This window comes from Delphinapterus leucas, chromosome 19, assembly GCF_059928025.1.
Source record: "Delphinapterus leucas isolate spDelLeu-1000000601 "Yukka" chromosome 19, BTC_Dleu_Yukka2, whole genome shotgun sequence".
Lineage (NCBI taxonomy): Eukaryota > Metazoa > Chordata > Mammalia > Artiodactyla > Monodontidae > Delphinapterus > Delphinapterus leucas.
In genome coordinates this window covers 23,306,051-23,324,584 of record NC_143147.1, presented here as the reverse complement: position 1 = coordinate 23,324,584, position 18,534 = coordinate 23,306,051, and the positions used below count along the sequence as shown (strand labels likewise).

The 18,534-nt window shown below is 36.7% G+C and overlaps 1 protein-coding gene across 2 annotated transcripts in view; it reads left to right on the top strand.

Annotated features, from left to right (window-relative positions):
* The window catches only part of NLK (nemo like kinase), a 146,008-nt gene that overhangs the window by 12,268 nt on the left and 115,206 nt on the right, over positions 1-18,534 (top strand). The window lies entirely within an intron of this gene.

The following is an 18,534-nucleotide window of genomic DNA, read 5'->3' as shown; positions in this document are numbered from 1 at the left end:
GATTGTCTCATTGCACATCTAAGTTAACAGGCAGCCTGATGCAAAGTTTTTTCTCACTTCTCCACTTCTTCTCTTTTTAATTTTTTAAGATAGGAAACTATTGCTTTCTATATTTACTTTGACAGGGCTAGATATGGGGAAGTTTGAGCTTTAGTAAAAGTAACCCAGAAACCATAAAAATTGACAGGTAATGGTACTGTGCAGAAAAATAGACACATGTATACTTGGTTTGGGTTTGAATTGCCTAAGAAATAGGTGAGAACCTTCAACTATGTTGAATTGGTTGGCTTCCTTTGTATTGCTTTTCCAGGTTCTGCATGTTATAGTATTTGAGGTTATTGTGAAGATAGCTGGTTGTGTACTAAGGCCAGTGTTCAAAATAAATATTGATGCATTCTTTTAAAAAACAAACTAGTTAATTACAACATGGTTTAAAATGTCATTTCAATAAAATAGAAATTTTAGAAAGGTACAACAATTGGTTTTAGGGGCTCTTTTCACAGAAGATTCATGAGGACAAATTAGCGTCAATCAATAAAGCATCTTTTATTAAAACATTCCAATTTTAACTTAGTAATTAATGCTACATATTTAATTCCTCATATGTTATCATATTGTTTACCTCGTGATATGTGTGGAGATTAAGTTATACTTCCTGTACCTTTGAAATAATGACTTAGAAATGAATCATAATTTTAAGCTTGCAAGTTAAAACGTTGGCCAGTCTTTTTTTATCCCAGTACTTAAATATTATTTCTTTTCAGGTTGAAGAAAAGTAGTTTAGACGAACTTTGAGAGCAAAGGAAGTTAAAGAATGACCTGAAAAGGACATTTAAGTACAAAGGGACAGGATGGTTTAATAGTTAAGAGCCTGTACTCTGATGACAGACTGACTGCCTGTATTTAAACCTTGACTCTACCCCTTATTAGTTGAGGGCAATTTATTTAACCTCTGGTTTTCGTATGTAAAATGGGGATAGTAAATAATGGTATATCTATCTCATAGGGTTGATGTGAGGATTCAATGAATCAATATATATGTAAGGTCTTAGAACTGTGCTTGGCAATGCGTGTATGTTAGCTATCATTGTTATTACCAGTTTCAGTACATGTGAAAAAATGCTGTACCTCCTTAAGTTTACTAACCTAGGGCATATAACTAACAGCTTTTGAATGATTGTTGACAGGTATCAAGTAAATGACTATACCAGAGATTCTTTTTCTGATTAACACCCAACTGTTTTTGAAAAATTCATTCAGATTCTAGAATGCCTTCCAAAGGTAAAATTTCCCTTAGCACATAAGAGAAGGGTTTTTCCTTGCTCTTCAACGCCCTCCTTCCACTCTGTTATCAAAGTAATAATATGTTTGTTGTAGGAAACTTGGAAAATACCAGAAAGCTATTTTTAACCTACAACTCAGAGATAGCCACTAATAGTATTTTGGTGTAATTTTTTTTTCAATTTTTAAAATCTGGAATGTGTGTGTTTGTAATGTTAGCGTTGGGATCATGATTATTACATTGTATATTTACAATTTTGTATCCTATTTGTTTCACTAACATTACAAAAGTAGGTTTTTGGCCTTTTTTTTTTTTTTTTTGAGGGCTCATTTTTTCATTCTCACAAGCCTAGAGCTCTATCTGAGAGGAATTATAGAGTTGGAAGATACTTTAGAATGCATCTAGTGTAACTGCCTCATTTTATAAGTGGGAAAATTGAGACGCAGAGAAAAGAAGCTAAGAGAATTGTTCAAGGTCATGCAGCTGGTAAGAGGCTGAGCCAGAACCTTTGCTGCTTTACCAGTGATACCTGTCCAACTTAATGCCTGTTGAAAATGGAGGAGGTGTTCTTCTAAAAGCAAAACAAAACAAATATAAAACAAAAACTCTATAAATGAAACCAGGAACAATGCTTCTGAAAAAAAAATAGAGTATTTAGAATACTCTGTTGTTTGGTTTTTGTGTGCCGGTGACTCTAAGTTCTGGTAGAAGTTTAATGTCATGAACTACAAGACTTTTGGTGGAAGACAGCTCACTCTTTTCATGTATGTAATCATGTTCTGTAAAATTTGAAAAGTTTTAAACCTCAGAAAACTTGAAAGAATTGTGCAATAATAATACCCATAAACCATTCTTCTAGATTAACATTTTGTGACTTTTGCTTTATCTACTTTGAGGCTATTTTTACAGAACTGAGATTGGGTTTCAATTAAATTTAGACTTACAGTGTTAAGAAATTTATGGTCACTGCATCAACTCACTGTTCCATGTCATAAGTTTTGTACAGTCTCCAACTAGAGAACGAACTGGAAATTTTCAAGCTTGTGACTTTTGGAATGCTATTTATTCCCTTAATACTTAAAACAAAATTCAGTGTGAATCAAATGTGCAACTGAAACATACCAGTCAAAACTAGGCTTCAGGCAGAATAGAAATATTCCATTCTGCAAAGTTTTTCTTTTTTGGGGTATTTATCTCAGATTGGGAGTTAAGGGACATTTTCAAAATAAGAACCTAAGATCTGGTTTCACAATTTTATGACAGAGGACATGACGGAGGATATTACATTGTTGAAGCTAAATTTTAAGTTACTATATATATATTTTTAAGGAAGTTACCCTAATAAAGTCACATGAGCCGATGATATTGTGGTTTGTGTCACCCAATTCACTGCTCTGTATTCTTCAGTACCAAATAATTCCTTTGTTAAACTCATTTTCAGTAAATGAGACATTGTTTCCCAAAGGGTAATGATTATTTCCATATGTAGCACAAATTCCTAAGAAATAAATTTTAAAGTTTAAAATATTAGTGATTAGAAATGGTTGAAATCGTCACTGTATATATCAAGCCACAACTGTGTATATGAAAAGGGCAGCTGCTGTGTTTGCTCCTTGGGCTACGATATAAGACATTTTGTTAATGAGAAACTCCAAATGGACAGCAAGTCTTTAAAAGTAAAGTCTTTCGGTTTATGTGCAGAAGTGGGTTGTTTTATTGAGTCCACCCAGCTATTACATTACGTGGTTTCATGACATAAACACCAAGAATGAGGTAGCTGGAGTTCAAATCTAAATGGCCTGTGACAGGTAAGAAAGATACACGCAGCAGATGCTGGTTTACCCGATGGCAGTTGATAGTGGTATCTGCAAATAAGTCACTGACTTCTTAAAGTACCTCAGCAGGAAAGACATTAAAATAGGGACATTGTGATGTTTAACTGGTGTAGGTGCTGAAGATCTAGTTACCAATACACATCAGCTTGTCTCTGTAGGTGGGCAGACTTTCTTCTTTTAATACCTCGATTTTTTTTTTTTTCCTCTTAAGGTAAATGCTTGTTCTTAGAAGACAAATGAAAATCCATCTGTTTCTGTCTCTTTCCCTGTCAGTACTAATCAAAGCAAATGCTTGTAGTCACTTAAGACACATTCTCTACCTACTGATCCACTAAAAATGATGAGAGCTTCAAAAGCTGGGACCATGTTTCATTTGCATCTCCAGAGCCTAACATGGTCCTTGGTGGGTACTTACTAAGTGTTTGTTGTTAAGCTGAAAGTTCCTAATGCTGTTTGTATGTCACGGTGACTGTCGGAGAAGAGTACTACCACTGGCTCTTGCCATTACATAGATCCCTACTTCCTCGTGCAATGAGGAATTTTTATGAGAAAACAGAGTGGTACTTAGACTACCCCAAGGTGGTGATTTTGTTTTTGAATTTTTTTTCTTAAGAGTAAAGAGCCCTAATCTAAAAATAATATACAATAACCAGCTATTCACCAAAATAGTCCTTTATTTTTATAATCTACATTGAAATAAGAATGCTGTTGAATTATTTAGGAAAAATACATTCTCAATGCAGTGCTGTGATCTCATGTTAGAAAAATAGAAACTGTGTCTAAAGTGTCATCTAATATATCAAAACATACCAAAGCAGTCTGTGATGCTAGCACAGAAAAAAAAAAAATACTAAGCTCCTTATGCTGTTCTATAAATTTATGAGTAAATGCAGATTAGTGTGTACTAGAGATCCTCTTTAAAATTAGTGAGGAAAAATGGCCTATTTCTGTGGTGTGCTGGTATACGTTTAACAACAGGTTCTCAGAAAAATAAAAAAGCTCTAGTTTGTAGAGCTTGCCAATTTCTGTAAATACTAATACTCCTGTGATGGCCAGTTTCAAGCTAGCAACCTAAAGTCACTAAACGCTGAATTGGAGAAAGAAACACAGTAGCACACCCATTGTAAACTGTTTTCACCATACAGGTAAAGTAGATGTTAACCGTAAAAGCATAAATCATAATAAAATAATTAGGAATGATGATTTCTGAGTATTTATTACCTTTATTTTAAATATAATTTATTTCATTGTAAGTTTATATAATTTAATTTTTGACAGTTTGACCATAAATGTTGGTCAGTTGACCATAAATGTAATAGTTTATTTCTCAAATTCTATTTTTCACTGTCAGCTTTGCAAAATTCCAGAAAATGTGACAGTCTCTCAGGAGCCAGTATGAGTTAGCTCCAGCACATCACTGGTTTATTTTGTATCTTTGTTGGGGTGTTTAGCTAGTGGTGGGGAAGAATGAGGTTAGATCCCTATTCATAAAGTCCAAGTGGATTAAAGATTTAAATGTAAAAAAAAAGCCAAAAAGTAAGAAGAAAATATGGATAACTGGTTTTATCATCTTAGAAGGAGAAGAGTATATTACCTTGACTTCAAAGCAAGACAAGAACATCAGATTTATCTGTGTAGAAATTTAAGATGTGTGCTTGGTAAAATATACCATAAAAAAAGTCTAAAAGAAAAAACAAAAAAACTAGGGGAAATCCCCCCGGATTGAAAACAGCCTAAATGTCTATGAATAGTGAAGTGGTTATCTTTGAAAGATGCTCACAATTTATTAAGTGAAAATCAATGTCAAAGATTGTCCCCTTAGGGCTTCCCTGGTGGCGCAGTGGTTGAGAGTCCGCCTGCCGATGCAGGCGACGTGGGTTCGTGCCCCGGTCCAGGAAGATCCCACGTGCCGCGGAGCCATGGCCGCTGAGCCTGCACGTCGGAAGCCTGTGCTCCGCAACGGGAGAGGCCGCAACAGTGAGAGGCCCGCGTACCAAAAAAAAAAGAAAGAAAAAAAGATTGTCCCCTTAAAATATAAAAAAATTTACTCATATGTTCCAGGAAAGTCTGAAAGGATATCTACCAACAATGGTTATTACAGTGAGGTGAGAGTATAGTGGATTTTCACTTTGGATTTTATAATAATAACTTCTACTTTAAAGAAACGCTAAGAATTTCTTTATTATAAACATGAGGAGGTACATGATAGTGTCCCTGTTTTTAGAGGAGGAAGCTACAGCTCAGAAAGCTCTAAATGACTTGCCTCAGGCTTCCCAGCTAACAAATGGTAGAAAAGAGCTTTCACCCAGGCCTGTGCTCTTTTACAAACAAATAAATGTAATATTGATATATACAAAAGATATGTGATTGAAGTTATGAAGAATAATAAAGTATCCATGAACCCACAACCTAGCGTAAGAAATAGAAGATAAAATCAACACTGTTGAAGCTGCCCTTAAAATACATCCGACTCCATCACTCTGCCTTACTTCCCTTGCCAAGAGAAAACCACTATCCTGAATTTTGTGTTTATTATTGCCTGCTTTTTAAAAAATGGCTTTTTTGAGATATAATTCACATCATGCAATTTGCTCACTTAAACTGTACAATTTAATGTTTTTTTTATATATTCACAGAGTAAATTTTCATTTTAACTTTAGAACGTTTTCATCACCACCAAAAGAAACCTCATATCTATTAGCAAATTGCTCCCCATTCCCCCTTCCCCTGGCAACTGTTAACCTTTCTGTCTCTCTAGATTTGCCTGTTCTGGACATTTGAGGTTGTTAAGTTCTTTGTGTATTCTAGATACCAGTCCATTATCAGATATAGGATTTGCAAATATATTCTCCCATTCTTTTCACTTTCTTGCTGGTGTCCTTTGAAGCATAAAAGTTTTTAATTTTGATGAAGTCCAATTTATCTGTTTGTTTTTTGTTGCTTGCTCTTTTGGTGTCATATTTAAGATTTTGCCTAATCCAGGATCATGAAGATTTATACTTATACTTTCTTCTAAGAGTTTTATAGTTTTACCTCTTATAGTTAGGTCCATTTTGAGTAATTTCTGTATGGTGTGAGGTAGGGGGTCCAACTTCATTCTTTTGCATGTGGGTAATCTGCTTGCCCCATTGCCATTTGTTGAAAAGAGTATTCTTATTTCCTAGTTGAATGACCTTGAATGTTGAGTGCTTCAACAAGCACTCTTGTTGAAAATCAGTTGACCATAAATGTAATAGTTTATTTCTCAAGTTCTATTCCATTGATTTATAAATCTCTCCTTATGTCAGTGTCACATTGTTGATTATTATCACATTGTAATAAGTTGTTTTTTTAAGATTGTCTTGGCTACTCTGGGTCCCTTGCATTTTCATATGAATTTTAGGATCATCTTGCCAATTTCTGCAAAAAAGCCAGATGGGACTTTGATACGGATTGCATTGAATCTGTAAATCAGTTTGGGGAATTTTGTCATCTAAACAACGGTAAGTCTTTTAATCCATGAACATGGGATGTTTTCCCATTTATTTATTCATTTATTTATTTTATACATTTATTTATTTATTTATTTTTGGCTGTGTTGGGTCTTTGTTGCTGTGCACAGGCTTTGTCTAGCTGTGGAGAGCAGGAGTTACTCATTGTTGCGGTGCGCGAGCTTCTCATTGCGGTGGCTTCTCTTGTTGTGGAGCACAGGCTCCAGGGCATGCAGGCTTCAGTAGTGGTGGCTTGCGGGCTCTAGAGTGCAGGCTCAGTAGTTGTGGCACACAGGCTTAGTTGCTCTGCAGCATGTGAGATCTTCCTGGACCAGGGCTTGAACCTGTATCCCCTGCATTGGCAGGCAGATTCTTAACCACTGCGCCACCAGGGAAGTCCTCCGTTTATTTAGATCTTCTTTAATTTCTTCAATTTTGTTTTCAGAGTATGTTTTATACTTCTTGTTAAGTTTATCCCTAATTTTTTTATTGTTTTTAATGATACTGTAATTGCTTTCTTGATTTCATTTTTAGATTGCTCGTTGCTTGTGTGTACAACTGATTTTTATATATCAATCTTGCCCTGCAACCTGGCTGAACATGTTTTATTAGTTCTAATAGTTTATAAATATATTCCTCATGATTTTCTATATACAATATCATGCCATCTGCAAAGAGAGAGTTTTACTTTTTCTTTCCCATCTTGCTGCCTTTATTTTCTTGCCTAATTTCTAGGGCAAGAGCAGATTTCCTTGTTTGTTCCTGATCTTAAGGAGAAGTTATTTCAGTCTTTCTCTGCTAAATATGTTAGCTGTGGGTTTTTCCAGATGCTCCATATAGGATTGAGAAAGTTCTCTTTTATTCCTAGTTCATGTTTTTAATCATGAAAGGGCATTGAACGTTAATTGATTTTTAAATGTTGATCCAACCTTGAATTCCTGAGATAAATTCCTGAGATATACACTTAATCATGGTGTATAATCTGCTTTATTTTATCTTTTTGTATGTTTTATATTTATTTATTTATTTATTTTTGGCTGCGTTGGGTCTTCGTTGCTGTGCACAGGCTTTCTCTAGTTGCGGTGCACAGGCTTCTCATTGCAGCGGCTTCTCTTTGTTGTGGAGCACGGGCTCTAGGCACGCGGGCTTCAGTAGTTGTGGCTCTGAGGCTGTAGAGCACAGGCTCAGTAATTGTGGCACAGGGGCTTAGTTGCTCCGTGGCATGTGCCATCTTCCTGGACCAGGGCTCGAACCTGTGTCCACTGGCAGGCAGATTCTTAACCACTGCGCCACCAGGGACGTCCCTGTTTGTTTTAAATAGACTTTATTATTTAGGTTTTAGTTTTAGGTTCACAGCAAAGTTGAACAGAACCTACAGAGTTCCTATAAACTCACTGATCCTGCTCATGAACAGCCTCCTCCACTATGAACATCCTGAACCAGAGTGATAAATTTTTTACAATCAATGAACCTACACTGACGCATCGTTATCACCCAAAGTATGTAGTTTACACTAGGGTTTACTCTTGGTTTACATTCAATGGGTTTTGACAAATGTATCATGACAAGTATTCAGCATTGTAGTATCATACAGAATAGTTTCACTGTCCTAAAAATCCTCTGTGCTCTGTGTATTCATTTATCCCTCCCCCTTAACCACTGACAACCACTGATCTTTTTAGTGCCTCCAGAGTTTTCCCTTTTCATGTTATGTAGTTGGAATCATACGGTATGAAGCCTTTTCAGATTGACTCCTGTCACTTAGTAATACGCATTTAAGGTTCCTCCATGTCTGTTTATGGCTTGACAGCTCATTTCCTTTGAGTGCTGAATAATATTCCATTTTCTGGGTGTGCCACAGTTTATTTATCCATTCACCTACTGAAGGACATTTTGGATACTTCCAAGTTTTGGTAAGTATGAATAGAGCTGCTAAGAACATTCATATGCAGGTTTTTGTGTAGACATAAATTCTCAGAGCTTTGGGTAAATACCAAGGAGCATGATTGCTAGATTGTATGGTAAGAGTATGTTTAGTTTTGTAAGAAATTGCCAGTCTGCCTTCCAAAGTGGCTGAACCATTTTGCATTATCACCAGCAATGTGTGAGAGTTCCTGTTGTTCCGCATCCTCACAAGCAGCTGTTGTTGTTCTGGATTTTGGCCATTCTAAGCAGTATGTAGTGGTATCTCCTATTTGCATTTTCCTGATAACATATGATGTGGTGCATGTCTTCATATGCTTATATGCCATCTGTATATCTTCTTTGGGGAGGTGTTTGTTAAGGTCTTTGGCCCATTTTTTAATCAGGTTGTTTTTGTTTTCTTATTGTTGAGTCTTAATCTTTGTATATTTTGGATAACTTCTTTACTAGATATGTCTTTTGCAAATATTTCCCCTAATCTTTAGCTTGTCTTCTCATTCTCTCGATGCTTTATTTTTATTTTACTATTTTTTAAAAATAAATTTATTTATTTATTTTTGGCTGCATTGGGTGTTCGTTGCTGTGTGCAGGCTTCTCATTGTGGTGGCTTCTCTTGTTGGGGAGCATGGGCTCTGGCACAAGGGCTTCAGTAGTTGTGGCTCACGGACTCTAGAACGCAGGCTCAGTAGTTGTGGCGCATGGGCTTAGTTGCTCCGCGGCACGTGGGATCTTCCTGGACCAGGGCTCAAACCCGTGTCCCCTGCATTGGCAGGCGGATTCTTAACCACTGCGCCACCAAGGAAGCCTGATGCTTTATTTTTAAAAGAGTTTTATTGAGGTATAATTTACATGCTATGAAATTCTCCCGTTTAGAGCACAATATATAGTTCATTGAGTTTTAGTAAATTTACACAATTGTGCAACCATCACCATAGTCCAGTTTTAGAACAGTTCTATCACCCCATAAAATTCCCTAAACAACCTGTTGTTTGGTTTTGCTTATTTTGGGGCTTTATACATATGGTAGTTTAAATGGACTTTAAAGTGCTTTGGGGAATTCCCTGGTGGTCCAGTGGTTAGGACTTTGCCCTTCCACTGCTGGGGGCCCGGGTTCGATCCCTGGTTTGGGAACGAAGATCCTGCATGCTGTGTAGCACGGCCAACAAATAAATAAATAAATAAGTAAATAAATAAAGTACTTTGCACTCTGTAAAGAAAGGTATAAATAGAGAATACAGTAACTTAATAAATTTGGTTCCTGTTTCTAATTTTAAAATATGATAAAGAATTGAGATGAATTTGTTTTATTTGTCAACATTTTAATGAGTCTCTGAGGGAACACATGATAAGAGTTTATACAGAATCTTTATACTTTAGAGGATAGTTGACCCATTTATTCAGGCTCCTCAAACCAAAGGAAACATTCAATTAGGTTTAATATAAAAATGGTTCTTTGTAGTATGCCTTTAAATGTCTTCTCCATCTAACTTTTTATGGTGTCCACGATAGCTTCAAAGATATTTGCATAAGTTTCACCATTTTGTTTACCTTACCAAATAAAAATAATTCTTTTCTATTAGAATGAACTAATTGTTTTTCTCTTAACTTAAACTGTAATTATTCTGTTGTTTTTTGAACCTGAGTTCTGGGGAATAATGTTGTAGGGAACCCCTGAATCTTAATACTGGCACCTGCTGTTATTTAAAAGCTGCATCCTCAGATAACTAATTCTTAGTAAACATGGTCTATAAGAGATGGTGGTAGGAATAGTTAGTTTTACATAGGCTTTTAAAGGAGCCCGTAATCTTATAGTTAGAAGAAAATTGAAAAAAGACATTTTAAAAGTCATGATTTTGAATGATCCCAGAGATAATTTTTCTGATGCCTTAGTTATGACGCAACAGTGCTAGTGACGAAAGTAGCAGCAGCTAATTTGTATGCTATGTCACTTGAGTTCCTAACTTGAATGAGAATAATAAAAGTTATTACATGGTTTTTGGGGTCTTTGTATTTCATGTAAGTATCTAATGAGGATCCATTCTTCCTCAAAACTAGAAATGCAGCTTCTTTTCTTAGAAGCTTTATTTTTTAGTTGTGGATGTGAAAGAGACATAAAGATCACTTATCCAGTACACTCAATTAATGCTCTAGTAATTGATGATTCCTTCCTTCAGTGTTGCTATATAGGGGATATCTTGGATTGCTCAATTTATTATAAAATTAATTTTTAAGAAAATAATGCCATGTAAGTTAGTGGGGAAGATGTGAGAGGTGATGCCTATTGAAAGTGCATAAATAAGAATAGGGTATTGAACCCCCAGAGAGAGAGAGAAAATTATTGATGGGGTAAGTTGCTGGCATTTATTTCTTAGAATGCCTGCAGTTGTGACTCCATAGTCTTCATTTAGTGGCTTAATTCTGAGTTTTATTGCCCTCTTGCCCTTCTGGTCAAAAGTTCTGTATCTAATACTAACTTTATGCCCATTTCCTTTCATTTAGTTCTCTTTCACTGAATGTAAATACCATTATTAAGCTTCCTATTGACACTTAGGTCTCGGGGGTGGGGCAGGGGTGACTGAGGATTGTCGAAGTGAATATGTTTAAAAAATCCTTATTTATTAAAAAATCAAAACCTGGAATTGTAGAATGTTTTAGGCAAACATTTTAAATTTTACTAAAATCTACTCTGGTGTCTTTGGATAATGATGAAAAGTTTAATATTAAAGTCGTGTGTTTAATAACCAACATAATAAACTGTGGGATAAATACTTTTAGCAAAAGTTATTAAATTATGACAGATTGATGACTGTTTTATCTTTAAGACAATAATCAAGTCACCCCTTATCTTTTTTTCTGTTTGTTACATTAGCAGTTTTGTAACACAACTGGAACACTTTCCCCCCAAATAAACTTCATGGGTAATATTAATGTCTGATGCTAGCATACTTCAATTATAAAGCTTAATATAGTCTCCAAGAGGAAAAATAATTTAAAATTGAAGATTTATGTATGTACACAATTTTTACCTCAGGCGACTCATTTTCTCATTTTGTTTCTCAGGGTTTAGGTTTTAAAAACAAATCATTTTATCGTATCTTTCTTATTGAACTTTATTCTTTTTTTTTTTTTTTGCGGTACGTGGGCCTCTCACTGTTGTGGCCTCTCCCGTTGCAGAGCACAGGCTCCGGACGCGCAGGCTCAGCAGCCATGGCTCACGGGCCTAGCCACTCTGCGGCATGTGGGATCTTCCCGGACCGGGGCACGAACCCGTGTCCCCTGCATCGGCCACTGCGCCACCAGGGAAGCCCTTGAACTTTATTCTTTAAAAATAGTCCCTAAAATGCTTTCCTGAAAGAGGAGATAATTTTACAGTCTGAAAGTCCTTTTATGTTTTGTCTGTATTTGTCTATATAAAGAAAATTCCTAATTCTTTTCTGCAAAGATGTGTATAGAGTCAAACTTTTGGAAGATTTATCCCCTACCCTCATAAAAGTTCACTTAGTAGTATGGAACATCTTATTCCCTACTCTTTCTTCTGGAGCTTTTAATGACAAATAGAGGGTTAGCAGAAAGGAATCATGACAAAATGAGAAACCCTGAGAAGTGCATTTGGAAGCTAATATATAATTAAACTGAATGAAATGACAAAAGAGTGTTTACCTGTTGAAAAACTGCATACCATGAGAAAAGTTAAGACAAAATAATGTTTTATGGAAAACTCTACCAAAGTAATAGGTCTATTCTTTAGCCTTTTAAATAGTTTAAAAAGCTGTGATTTCAATTAAGTAGTTGAGTGAGTATCCAGATTTAAGATGTCAAAAATAATTTTCTGATTGTAAATACAGGACTCTGCAACATTTTTATTGATAACTTGGACAATAACCTATAAGGCTTATCAGATTTTCAAATCAGTAGGAGCTGGGGGCTTCCCTGGTGGCGCAGTGTTTAAGAATCCGCCTGCCAATGCAGGGGACATGGGTTCAAACCCTGTTCCAGGAAGATCCCACATGCCTTGGTGCAACTAAGCCCGTGTGTTACGACTACTGAGCCTGCGCTCTAGAGCCTGCGAGCCACAACTGCTGAAGCCCGTACTCCTAGAGCCTGTGCTCCACAACAAGAGAAGCCACCGCAATGAGAAGCCAGTGCACTGCAAGGAAGAGTAGCCCGCGCTCACCGCAACTAGGGAAAGCCCACACACAGCAATGAAGACCCAAAGCAGCCATAAATAAATAAATACATACATACATACATATATACATACATACATTAATTTAAAGGAAAAAAAGGAGCCCAGAAAGATGGCCGGAATAGTAGATGACAGGTATTCAGAGACAGTGCTATGAGTAGAAATCGACAAGCAGAAATTTAGTAGGACTAAGTGTAAAGGTGTGATTTTAGAGTCATCTTTAGGTTAGCGGATGTATTTATTGAAGACCTGTGTACTAGGCTTTGAGCCCTGAGGGCATAGTGGGAACAAAATTAATATAACCTAGGGCTTCCCTGGTGGCGCAGTGGTTGAGAGTCCGCCTGCCAATGCAGGGGACACGGGTTCGTGCCCCGGTCCAGGAAGATTCTACATGCCGCGGAGCGGCTAGGCCCGTGAGCCATGGCCGCTGAGCCTGCACGTCCAGAGCCTGTGCTCCGGAACGGGAGAGGCCACAACAGTGAGAAGCCCGTGTAACGCAAAAAAAAAAAAAAATTAATATGACCTTAAGAAAGGAAAGCAGACATTAAACAAATCTCCTGAGATAATCTACCTAAATTAACTTTCTGCTACTTATTGGCCATGTGATTTCAGGCAAGTTGCCTTAGCTCTTTGTGTCTCCGTTTCCTCTTCTATAAAGCAGGGATTATGATGGTACCTATCTCAGCCTCTTGTAAGAATTGAATGAGATAATATATGTAAAATGCTTAGTAGAGTGCCTTGCCCATAGTAAACACACAATAAATATGAGCTGTGTTTATTGTTATCTGTTAGCCCTTAGCATCTTTGTTTTATGGAGGAAAACAGAGTGGTTTTGATACCTAGTCTAATTTGTGAGGCTAAGGAAGCTTCCCTGACACAATCCCTACTTTGAAGAAGCTTGTACTTGAATCTTTGTAAACAGATTACAGTTGAACTATACATACAGATAGGTCCAGGATACTTACAGCAGGAAGATATAGGTGGGATAACCAGGGCCTCACTTTGTACGATTCCAAGGGGACAGTTCTTACAGCGTTATATTGTGAATGGTAGCCTGTGTAGTTATGCAGTGCATTTTTTGTAGTACGCCTAACTAGGAAAGTGACATCTGAGTTAAATTTTGATGGTGAAAGGTCAAGGGATGATGGGGAAGGATAGCACAGAGAGAATTTCATGTACAAAGTTATGGGGACGTGAAAGACCATGGTACGTTTGGAGACCTGGAATTAGTTCATTATAACTAGAGTAAAAGATGAGATGGATGAGAGAATGATTACTAGGAGATGAGATTAAGAAGGACCTTGTTTGTATTGTAATACCTTCAGATTTTATTTGAATCTAAGAAGCTACTGAATGAATTAAACCGATGATTAAAATGATCAGATTTCCTTTTATAAGGTGCATAGGCAGTGCTGAGGAGAATGGTTTGCAGTAAGAACAGAAACCAGAAGGCAACTGTAGTACTAGGTCAGTGCTACTCCTAGTGCGGACTACAAACTATTACAAGCCAGCAGTGATGAAAATACCTTTCTCCTTACTTACTTGAGGCTCATTTCTAGACATTCGGAAACTTTTATGGCAGTTTGACATAGTTCATGGTTTATAACCTTTGCTGGACTTTCAGTGTTCTACAGCCTTATACTTGTCTCAAGTCAGTTTTTTTCTCCACTTCCCACAGCAGCTATTTCAGATCTCTTTCACTGTCCTTAAGTTCCTACTCCACTTCTTCCTCACTTTCCACAGATGACTTAATCTTCTGTTTCACAGAGAACATAAAGCCAAAGGATGGAGGAACTAGATAACTTCCTGCTACACCCACAGACAAATGTGTGTCAACATTATTCAGCTTTCCTTCATTTCCCTGTCTCTGGATCCTGTTCTCTTCCAGTTTTTCCAGGGGCTTTGTTCCATGTGTTATCTTCTCTCAAATTTTAGTCGTTGTCTCTGTATAGTACCTCTTCCCATAGCCTATGAACTTGCCCAAGGCTCACCCCTAAATTGTTTTTATCATCCTCTAGATTACCAGTCTAACCTTTCTTTCCCTTCACAGCAAGCTCCGTGAAAGATTGGTCTTCAGTTGTTGTCTCTACTTCTTCACTTCTCATTTACTGCGAATCCACTGTACGCATCTTTCTTACACTTACCATATAGCTCAAACTGCTCTGACGAACGAATGACCAGTGACCTATTATTAACTAGCAGCTAGGTACCAAATCCAGTGAGCACATTTCAGTCCTTATGATTTATGTTGCATATCAATAGTTTGCTCCTTTTTTCTGTTGAATAGTATTGCATTGTATTTATACATCACAATTTTTTATCCACTCACATGTTAATGGACATTTGGGTTTCTAGTTTTTGCCTATTACAAATGAAACCAGAGTGAACAGTCATATGCAGATCTTTTTTTTTTTTTAGAAGATGTTGGGGGTAGGAGTTTATTAATTAATTTATTTATTTTTGCTGTGTTGTGTCTTCATTTCTGTGCGAGGGCTTTCTCTAGTTGTGGCAAGCAGGGGCCACTCTTCATCGCGGTGCGTGGGCCTCTCACTATCGCGGCCTCTCGTTGCGGAGCACAGGCTCCAGACACGCAGGCTCAGTAGTTGTGGCTCACGGGCCTAGTTGCTCCGCAGCATGTGGGATCCTCCCAGACCAGGGCTCGAACCTGTGTCCCCTGCATTAGCGGCAGATTCTCAACCACTGCGCCACCAGGGAAGCCCATATGCAGATCTTTGTGTGGATGTATGCTTTCATTTCTCTTCAGTAAATACCTAGGAGAAAATACTGGGTCAAATGATAAGTATATGTTTAACTTTGTAAGAAACGCCAAAGTATTTTCCAAAGTGATTGCAATTTTACGTTCCCACAAGCAATATATGAGAGTTCAGTTGCTCCACGTGCTCGTGAGCATTTGGTATTATCCATCACCGCCCCTCCGCACTCCCAGTTTTAGCCATTTGAGTAGGTATGCAGTGCTGTCTCATGTGGTTTTGCATTTCCCCTAATAGCTAATGATACAGAGCATTTATCTTTTCATGTGCTTATTTGCTTTCTATTTATCCTTTTTGTTTAAGTATTTGTTCAAGCCTTTGCCCATTTTTTTTTTTTTTTTGGCGGTGCGGTACACGGGCCTCTCACTGCTGTGGACTCTCCCGTTGCGGAGCACAGGCTCCGGACGCGCAGGCTCAGCGGCCATGGCTCACGGGCCCAGCCGCTCCGCGGCACATGGGACCCTCCCTGACCGGGGCACGAACCCGTGTCTCCTGCATCGGCAGGCGGACCCTCAACCACTGCGCCACCAGGGAAGCCCGCCTTTGCCCATTTTTAAATTGCGTTGTTTGTTTTCTTAATAATGGGTTTTGAGCAATCTTTATATCTTCTGGATAGACATCTTCTTCAAATAGGCAATTTACAAATCTTTTCTCCCGTTTTGTAATTCTTTTAAAAATAAATTCTCTCAACAGTGTCTTTTGTGCTGCAAACATTCTAATTTTGATGAAGTCCAGTTGATCATTTTTTTCTTTTATGGATCATGCTTTTGGTGCAATATTTAGAAACTCTTTGCCTGTGAGGTCATGAAGATTTCTCCTGTTTTCTTCTAAAAGTTGTATAGTTTTATGGTTTATGTTGAGATTCATGTTTGAGTTAATTTTATATAAGGTGTAATGTTTAGGCTGAGCTTCCTTTTTTTAGCGTATGGATGTCTAGTTTTGCCAGAATCATTTGTTGAAAGGCCTGTCTTTTCTCCATTGATTGGATTTTGCACCTTTCCCAAAAATCAGTTGGCCATATTTGTGTATCCCTTATTTCTTCTGTAACCTGTAGATTATTCAGAAGTGTGTTTTTACTTTTCAAAACTGATACCTGACAAGTTACTACCTTGTAACATTTTGTTCTGATTTGAATGGGTGGTCTACATAATACTATTTTCTTTGAATTTGTCAAGATTTACCTTATGGCCTAGTATATGATCACTTTTTATAAATATTCTATTGTGTTTGAAACTTATGTTTGTTCTGCAGTTATTTAGTGTGGTGTTTTGTGTATGTTCACTAGATGAAGTTTGCTAGTTGTGTTATTTAAATATATATACTTTATATAATTATTTATGTAAACAAATATATTTTATATGCATAACCTTTCAATTGATAAATGTATTGTTAAAATCTCTTACTCTGGCAAATTTGTATTATTTCTCCTCTTAGTTCTCTCAATATTTGCTTTTATATATTTTGAAGCTCATATTACATGCAGGTTTAGAATTTGTATGTTTCTGTTATGTTGAGCCTTCTGAATATGTACTCATTTTTATTTCTAAAAACTCTTTTTCCATGGTTTATCTTTTGGTAATGCAGCTGCTACTTTTTCTTAAAAATTTTTTTAAATTGTGATTTACATGTAACAGAATATACAGATCTTAAGTATGCAGTTTGATGAGTTTTGACAATAGTAAGCACCACCCCAATCAACATACAGAACATTTCATCACCAAGAAGTTCACCCTAGTGAATTCCACCATGTACTGTCATTGTCCTGCCCTAGGCAGCCACTTTTTTTGTCTCTATCCTCTTTAATTTTACTTGTTCTTAGATCTTATGTAGATGGAATCATACAATATGTATTCTTTTGTGCCAGTCTTGTTTTATCTACATGTTTTTGCAGTTCATTTATGTTTCTTGCTTGACCCCAAAGTCATAAAAATATTCTTTTTTTTCTAGGAATTTTATTGTTTTAGTTTTTATGTTTAGGTCACTTTTCTATCTCAATTTAAATTAGCTGATTATTTACGTATGTATATATGTATGTATGTATGTATGTATGTATCTCAGTTCCCTGACCAGGGATCAAACCTGTGCCCTTGGCAGTGAAAGCACAGAGTCCTAACCACTGGACTGCCAGGGAATTCCCTATCTCAATTTAATTTTTGTATATGGAGTAAGATAAAGGTTTGAAAGTTTTTGTTGTTATTGGGTTTTAATACTGATGGCCTGTTCTTACAACACCTGTTGTTGAAAATGCTTTCCTTTTCTTGTTGAATTGCCTTGCTCTGCTGTGGAAAAATCAATTGATTGTGTAAGTATAGTCTAATCCGGACTTTAATTCTGTTTCATTGGTCCTTTTCTCTATTCTTATGTTAATGGTGTACTGTCTTGATTATTGTAGCTTTAGAGCAGGATTTCTCAACCTCAACACTATTGACATTTTGGACCTCATACTTATTTGTTGTGGGAGGCTATCCCGTGTATTATAGGATATTTAGCAGCACCCCTTGCCTCTATCCACTTTATGCTAGTAGCATCCTCCCAGTTTTGACAACCAAAAATGTCTCCAGATGTTGTTAAATGTCTCCCAGGGGACAAATCACCCATAATTGAAAACCACTCCTTTAAAGTAACTCTTGAAAGCAGATAATGAAAGCCCTTCAAATTTCATGGTCTCATTCTGGATTATTTTGGCTATTCTAAAACTTTACTTTTCCATATCAATATAGAATTAGCTTCCCTAATTTCTATTTTTAAAATATGTTGAGATTTTGATTAGGGTGATGTAAAATATATAGATTAAATATAAAAGAATTGACATCTTAACAAAATTGAGTCTTCTAATCCATGAACATGGTATATCTCTCCACTTATTTTTGTCTTTAGTTACTTTTGTCAGTAGTTTGGAGTTTTCATTATAGAGATCTTATACACATTTTGTTAAATTTACCCCTAACTAATGTTTTTCATTGCTATTGGAAATGATATTTGAATTTTTAATTTCACTACCTAACGTCATTGACTACTTGTAGACCCTCCTGCCCCACCACAACTTTACACTCAAGGCACCATGGGA